We start from the raw sequence: 8860 nt of genomic DNA on the forward strand, positions 1-8860 counted from the left end.
TATACAGTCAACCCATTCATTTAGATTGGTTCAGATAATATTTTTTTAATTAGTTAATAAAAATTAAAATATGTTAAAAACACATTTAAATTAATCATAATGATAACTATCTAGTCTATATAAAATTTTAAAAGTATAAATATTTAAGGTTACTATATAATAATACTATTATTTTTATATTTTATATAAAAGTGATAAAATTATAAAGTAAACCAATAAGTATTAAACATCAATTAAATCCAGGTAATTATTGTGACACATCAAACAATAATAGAATCTCAACTTTTGATGAGAGCAAAATTTCCCTCATTGACAATTTCTTAAGATTTTAAATTCTCATCAAAATCCAACTGATTCAATGTGGCATCGAACTGTTATTTTTCTAAATGTTTCAAAAGGTTATGCATATCACAAATTCTATGAACTTATTAAACAATCAATATTTTAGGAAGATATAATATTCAAATTAATAACTAATTGTATACACATATTGTAGATTAATAGAGATTTTTAGGAGCATTTAAATGAGTCGGTTCAGGTCCACCTAGATCCGTAATTAGCGAATCGGCTTATCGTGAGTCGGGAGTCATTCTCCGCTATCTTCGTTTCCCTGCTTTCCCCTCGATGCTACTATCGCTGCTCTCCTTGGCTCTCTTGCTGACCTTTCTTCTTCGCGGCATGCGATCGATGGGGACGGATCTATACCGTCAGATTCTGAATCCGGGAGATCGACCAGGCCATCGATCACCTCGACTATCGCCTCCGGGGCAACTACCTCTTTAGCGTAATATCTCTCCATTCGCTCGGTCTCCTTCCTCGTTGAACGTGCTCTTAGCTCCGAAATAAATTATTTGGGTTTCCATGCGCTCCCTCTCGCTCTATAGAATCTTTGAGTAGTGATATACATCACTAACTTTGAGTCAGGCTTTTTAACCTGCGATATTGGCAAATCAGTGTCGAGGAATCGTAAACTCTTGAACATATTTGACACAGTACCGAATGTACATACATAAAAGGTGCCTTTATGGTGATGTTCGAGTAGGCCAAGGATGGATCATCAATTTGGTATGATAGATATGTCCTCCGAGGTATGTTTATTACGTAAAACAAATCGGTGAGGTAGCATAGCTTAGCTTAGCATGATCATCCTAAAGCCCTTCTTTATTTTTTTTATTCTTCACAAATTCGACTTTCTTGATATGCTGGTATTCTCAACTCAACTGAGAATGACGCATCAATATTGGCATATGGTTGATGTATCGATTAATTTTTGAGTGGCAAATAGGTAGGTAGCCAAGCTCATTCACGTAATTTACATCGCCAGGTAATGTGACGCAGTGTGGGGTAGTTGGCAAAAGTTGTCCTTATGATTGATGATGTACATGCCTGTAAAGAATTTAGATGATACAATTTTTCTTCCGAGTTTTACTTTTAACGTAAAGCACTCTATTAGTAATTTCACGTGATATTAATATTCGTTGCTTCCTGTTTCTGATTTTTCGACAACTGCCAAGAATGGAGTTCGTGGCCTGTAGATGTCATCCATCATTTAACTCGTGATGGTTTGATTAAAAAAACAGTGGGGGTGGGGAGTCGTTTGTCAGCGAAAGATGCTGCAAGAGCTTTTTTCTTTAACCTTAATTACCTCATAGATACACAGCTTGCTTATAGCCTAAATGTATCTTTACTATGTTCGAGAAAGTTGGGTGAATTTAGAGGTAGGAGGAACTGTGGAGCTTATGATAGAGTTCCTCTATCAGAGAAATTCTTAGGCCCACCATGTATCTTCTTCCAAAGACAGACAGTGTTTTTTTGTATTTCCTCTTCTTTGATTTTTATTCGATAACCGGATTTGAGATTTATTTTTGGAGTAAATCCGTATGCATTGTAATTGAGGAAATAAACAGTTCCTAGTTTTATAGGGAGAAGAGTGTATTTGTGACTTTGATAAAGATGCCTAGAGTCAATAATACACGGTCACAATTGATCTATCATTCGCCTTCACAAAGAGAGAGCAGCATGTGTACCAACCATGGAATTCTTAATTCCATCAACTTAATTAGTGCTGTATCGAGGAGAAGTTTGAGAGTGAATTCGATTTGATCATTCAGCAACCCTTAATAATGTGCACGTCCTCGATCATTCACCGATTAGAATATTCTCCCAAAACAAATTAACAAATTGCAGTGCCGAAATGATACAAGGGGATGATTCTTTAGTGAGGAGAAAAGGTTGTAATTTTTCGAAAGCTGTAGAAGCTGGTGGGATGCACGCATAACTAAAATGGCATTGAAATCCTCAAGAATAAGGAGTGCACAAGGCACGTAGCAAGGGTTTAAACCCTCGACGTAAGGGATAGGGACTTGGATACTCATAGAAATTAAGCGAAGAAGATAGAAAGATAGAAATGGTAGAAGAAACTATGAAATGTATAAGATATAATTGCCTAATACATTTTGATAGTGAGTCCTTGACAGCCACTCAGTAGGGAGGTTATACACATTCAGCATGGAGGATTTTTCTCAACTGCTGAGAGATTTCCTCAACTGCCTTGAGGAAATCTTATATGCTTCTCAACTGCTGAGAGATTTCCTCAACTGCCTTCAGGAAATCTTATCTACTTATCATGCCCCCGCAAGATTGAGCTTCCATCAAGGATGCCGATCTTGGACCGATGAGATGAAAATAGTTTACGGGCGAGAGGCTTTGTGAGTGAGTCGGCTAGTTGATCTGCTGTATGTACATGAGAAACTCGGAGTTGATGTCTGGCAACTTGATCTCGCACAAAATGGAAGTCAATGGCTATGTGTTTCATGCGGGAATGGAACACTGGATTGGCACATAAATAAGTAGCTCCAATATTATCACAATATATTGTAGGAATAACCGTGGAGTTGACGTTGAGTTCCTTGAGCAAATTTGTGACCCAATTGAGTTCAGCAGCAGCGGTGGCGACGGCACGGTATTCAGCTTCAGTTGTAGATCGTGCAACCGTCTTTTGTTTTTTAGAACTCCAACTAATTGGAGTAGCTCCAAGGAAGACAATGTATCCGGACGTAGATGTTCTATCATCAAAGTTCCCTGCCCAATCAGCATCAGCAAAGGCATGGAGATGGAGTGAAGTATTTTTGCGAAGAAAAATGCCATGATTAAGAGTCCCTTTAAGATACCGCAAAATTCGTTTGACCGCAGACCAATGCGTAGTAGATGGTCGATGCATGAATTGCGATAACTTATTGACGGCAAATGAAATATCTGGACGGGTGAGAGCCAAGTACTGTAAGGAGCCAAGGACTTGTCGATACTGAGTCGAATCTGTAGCAGGACTTCCATCACATAATTTAAGTGATTCACTGGTAGAGAGAGGAGTTGTAACCTCTTTCGCATCCTGCATGTTTGTCTTTGATAATAAATCTTGAATATACTTTCTTTGTGATAGGAAGAGACCTGAAGATGTAAATGTTGCTTCCACTCCCAGAAAGTAGCTTAAAGTTCCTAGATCTTTGAGGGAGAATCGATCGGCCAAGTGCTTTAGAAATGCCTGAGTCTTCAAAGGATTATTTCCTGTGATAATAATATCATCCACATATACTAAAAGATATATTATGCTTCCATTGTGCTGGCAAATGAATAACGAGGTATCAGACTTTGAATTGATGAAGCCAATTGAGGTCAAAAACGAGCCAAGCTCGTTATACCAAGCCCTTTGAGCTTGACGAAGTCCATAAATAGCTTTTTGAAGTTTGCAGACATGCCTCGAATATTGAGGATGAACGAAACCAGGAGGTTGTTGCATAAAGACATCTTCAGTAAGTGACCCCTGTAAAAAGGCATTGTTAACATCCAATTGTCGTATGTGCCAGCCCTTTGAGATAGCCAAACTCAGGATAAGACGGATTGTTGTGGGTTTAACAACGGGACTAAATGTCTCTGTGAAGTCGACACCAGGTCGTTGATGAAATCCTTTGGCGACTAGATGTGCTTTGTATCTGGCAACGGATCCGTCTGGGTTCCGCTTAATTCGAAAGACCCATTTACACCCGATGATATTTTGTGTGTGATGAAAGGGTACTAAGGTCCATGTAGAGTTATGGAGGAGAGCATCATATTCGTCACACATGGCTTTATGCCAGTGAAAAGATTTTTGAGCTTGAGTGATTGTAGTGGGTTCACTGGCCTCAGTGGAGGAATTTGTTATAGCATGTAAGTCAAGGACTTGACGTGGTTTGAAAATACCACTTTTGGAGCGTGTTGTCATTGGATGTCTAGGGGGGGTGGAAGTGGTAGATTGTGTTGGTGGTATAGCCGAGGGCGAGTCACTGTCATGGACCGGGTCAACCGTCGGCACAACAATGTCACTAGATCTAGGAGAAGGTAAAGCCAGTGGCAATGTTGCCGAGGGTATGACTTCATTAATGGGGGAAACTTGTGAGGAAGGGAGTGGAGGAATAGAGGGAGTGAGAAGCTGTTGAACTGGAGTAATAGTAGTATGTGAATCTTGAGAGTAAGGACTGGACGGTGTCATTGGAGGTTCGTGTGATGAGATCGGAGGGATATTCCAGTGATGTATGTTTATCGGAGTAGTTTGCATGGTAGGATTATTTTGAAAAGGAAAGACAGACTCCTCAAAGATAACATGACGTGATATAAAGACCTTTTTAGTTTGGGGCTCATAGCATCGAAAAGCATTATGTTCAAGAGAGTAGCCTATAAAAGTGCAAGGCTTAGATCGTGGTGTTAGCTTATGTGACGCATAGGGACGGAGCCATGGATAACATAAACAGCCAAAAACTCTGAGTTTATGAAGGTTTGGAAGTTTGTGGAATAATTTTTCAAATGGTGACTGGTATTGTAAGACTGGAGTGAGCATACGATTAATGAGATAAACTACAGTTTGAAAAGCTACTGACCAAAAAGATGGTGGCATGGATGCTTGATGTAGAAGGGAGAGACCAGTTTCAACGATATGCCGATGTTTGCGTTCGGCAGAACCAACCAATTGGGGAGTATGTGGGGGTGACTTGAGGTGTTGTATACCACAAGCAGAGAGACAGGATGTGAGGGCTTGATATTCGCCTCCACCATCAGAGTAAACTGTTTTAATGGAAGATTGAAAAAAAATTCTCGACCAACTTTCGAAAGTTGGTAAATACAGTAGAAACATCAGACTTATGATGGAGAGGATATAACCATGTGTACTTAGTAAAATAATCTACAAAAATGACATAAAAACGAAACTTGTCAAAAGAAGGAATTGGGGCAGGGCCCCACACGTCGGTATAAATGATTTCAAATGGTTTAGAGCAAGAAATAGAGGTTGTCCCAAAAGGCAGTTTATGACTTTTATTGCAAAGACAAGCATCACAATGATTAATAGTGCTATTGATTTTCAAGGTAGGAAGAGAATAACGAGAAAGTAATTTTTGCTGAATAAAAGGGGAGGGATGACCAAGACGACGATGCCATACATCAACCGGAGCTGCGATTGAGGAGTGAGAAGCAGGAAGGGTAATTTGTGAAGTGGATGGCCACTCATAAATGTTGTCTTTGTTCTGGCCCTGGACCAAGGATGCCCCCGTGCTCAAATCCTTGACAAGAAAAAAGTTAGGAAAGAATTCAATTGATGTATTATTTTGTTTACAGAATTGAGAAACGGAAATGAGGTTTCTTTTAATGTTAGGTGCACACAAAACATCATCGAGTGTAAAGGTTGTGGTAAGTGAACTAAGCGTTGAGGAACCAGAATGAGTAATAGGAATTCTTTTACCGTCACCGATGATGATATCTTCATTTCCGTCATAGTTGTTGTGGATGGACAAGTTTTGAAGATCAGATGTGATGTGATGAGAGGCGCCCGAATCCACAATCCAATTAGGTTGAGTAGGAGTTGGAGTAGCCATGAAATTCGCTTGAGGCCATTGTGATGGAGTAGGGAGTCTGGGACGAGACCGACAGACTTTCGCGGAGTGTCCAACTTTATCACATAGTTGGCAAACAACTCGTTGGCGGCCTGTGAAGTCAGGATGCGACGGCTGAGTATTATGAAAGTTACCACCTTGATATGGGTAAGGAGGGTTTGGTCTGGGCCCCATAAGGCTAGGAGGCAGCTTAGCCAAATCATTGTTGACGTGCTTATTGTACTGGTTGCTCTTCCTCTTGGATTTTTGATTGACCTGAGCTGTAATAGGTGGTCCGGGTAACTTATCATCATGCTTCAAGTACGTCTCATAGTCGATCAACTTATCATAAAGTTCTTCGAATGATATTGGTGAGTCACGTGCCCGAAGTGCTGCTGTCAGTTCTTTGTACTCGCCTCCTAAACCATTGAGGGTATGGATTAGGACTTCTTCATCGCTGAGAGAATGACCTATCAAAGCTAAATCATCGATGATAACTTTGATATTTTGTAGATAATCAGCAATAGTACTTCCCTCATGTTTCATTTTCATCAGATTGGAGAGAAGTCCGAGCATGCGAGTACGCGAGCGATTTGCCAAAGTTGTTTGTAATTTGCACCATGCTTCTGCAGCAGTCGTACATGAGGATATCAGCGGGGCAATGGATCCAGCAACGGAAGCTTGAATAGCTTGGAGGATGAGGCGATCTTGACATAACCATAGTTGGTGGGCTGGATTTGGCACTGGATTGGGTTCGCCTGGGATGTTGATCACTTCAGGTGGACACTGGAGAGAGCCATCAACGTAACCTAAGAGATCATAGCCAAATAAAAGATTAGAAAGTTGTGCCCGCCAAGATGCGTAGTTGCCGACTTTGGATAATTTGAAGGGAATGAGTGCTGCAGCATTGATGGTGATAAGACTTTGAGAAGTGCTCAGAGTCCCTGCAGAAATAGGGACAGGAATAACAGAAGAGGAAAATGAAGACGTCCCAGATATTTTGTGGTGGGTCAAGTGATCTTTATAGAAGATGTAAAGATATAGGAGGAAGGGAGGAGGAGAAAAGCAGATCGATGCGCTGCAGAGTAGGCTGCAGCGCGATGAACTACAGAGAAGGCTGCAGCGTGATGAACTGCAGTGATGGGCGAGCAATCTGCAGCAAGAAAGGCAGCGATGGCTGTGGCGGGAGGTAGATGATGAAGACGTCAGATGTAGAAGAGTAGTTGTATGCAATGCCGAAGAGGGCTGCTGCTTCTTCCAGAGGCACTGGTAGGCTGCAGCGATTCAGAGTGCAGGAGAGATTGTTGCAGCGAGGTGGAAGAAATCTCTGCAGCTTGCAGCGATGCTGGAGAAATCTGCAAGGTTGGAGATAGTTGCAGTAATGCAGTATTGGAGTTTGGTGGCCGGAAGAGCAGCGGAGTTTTCAGCGGAAGACTTCGGTTGGCAAGGGAGCAGCAGCCGACGGTAGAAACAAAGGTCGTGACTGTGCTTCCTTTAGGATCTGATATTAGCAGCCGCAAGTGCTGCAGTAGGCTGCAGCGAATGGCTACGGCTGAGGGGCGGAGGCGTCGCCACGAGAGGGATGGTTGGACTCCGGAGAAGAGAGCTTGCTCTAGGCAAACAGCTCTGATACCATGATAGAAATTAAGCGAAGAAGATAGAAAGATAGAAATTGTAGAAGAAACTATGAAATGTATAAGATATAATTGCAGATAGAAATTGTAGAAGAAACTATGAAATGTATAAGATATAATTGCCTAATACATTTTGATAGTGAGTTCTTGACAGCCATTTATACACACTCAGTAGGGAGGTTATACACATTCAGCATGGAGGATTTTTCTCAACTGCGGAGAGATTTCCTCAACTGCCTTGAGGAAATCTTATCTGCTTCTCAACTACTGAGAGATTTCCTCAACTGCCTTGAGGAAATCTTATCTACTTATCATATACATGAGATTTCCTCAAGGCAGTTGAGGAAATCTTATCTGCTTCTCATCTGCTGAGAGATTTCCTCAACTGCCTTGAGGAAATCTTATCTACTTATCATATATATGCCACCTGTCTTACTGGTTCGGTATAAAATCTATCTTTACTCAGATCATTTTAGTTCAACATTTTAGCATTATCTACATCTAGCTATCCATCAACATTTTAGTTAGTTATCCAACATAATTTCATGAATGTCATTATAAATCCATCTCTATACGAGTAAATATTATTCCAAGTGCTTTAACTTTTTTATTTTCATGCCTATCAAGATATGCGAGAAAATGAATATGACATACCCAATCACGAGTTGGATTCTAAATCATATTTTTTAGAATGCGCTTGCGGCTCTTAAAGCTATTGATACTACAAGTTGCACAAGTGCTCAACTTGTATAGATAGATACTAACACATTTCGAACTTAGACAGTATACAAGATGTTCTTCGATCCTTGAAAATCCTAAAACATTTATACTTAATGTAGGTAAGTCTAAATCGGTCACGCAGGCCATGCCTTGACAACCATTCACAAGCACTTACACGAACCTTCTTTATATACACGCAGCAATCTATGCCACACGATGGGCTATTGAGAAAGGGAAAAAAGAATTCATGCAGCAAATGATTGTAAGTAAAAGATATTAAAGAGTGAAAATAGAATGGGAAATTTTTCATAAGTGTTCCTTAATTAAATTAATAATTTTATCTTCTGAAGGTTAATCTATTAACGATTCCTGTTAACTCGAGTACAACTCTCACCAACTACATCGAGTCAAGCCATAAGTCCAACAAAAATCATCTCACGTAACTTCAATTCTATCATTCAGATACTATCTATCTAATATGAATACCTCCAAAATCTATTTACGATTCGTGTAAACCAACAAAAACGGAATCCCGAAGATCCAAACCCTACTTCAAATCCCCTCTAAAGAATCCGTCCCCAACGAATCACCAAGAAACAAGAAGAAATC

This window comes from Musa acuminata, chromosome BXJ2-5 (genome assembly GCF_036884655.1).
Source record: "Musa acuminata AAA Group cultivar baxijiao chromosome BXJ2-5, Cavendish_Baxijiao_AAA, whole genome shotgun sequence".
Lineage (NCBI taxonomy): Eukaryota > Viridiplantae > Streptophyta > Magnoliopsida > Zingiberales > Musaceae > Musa > Musa acuminata.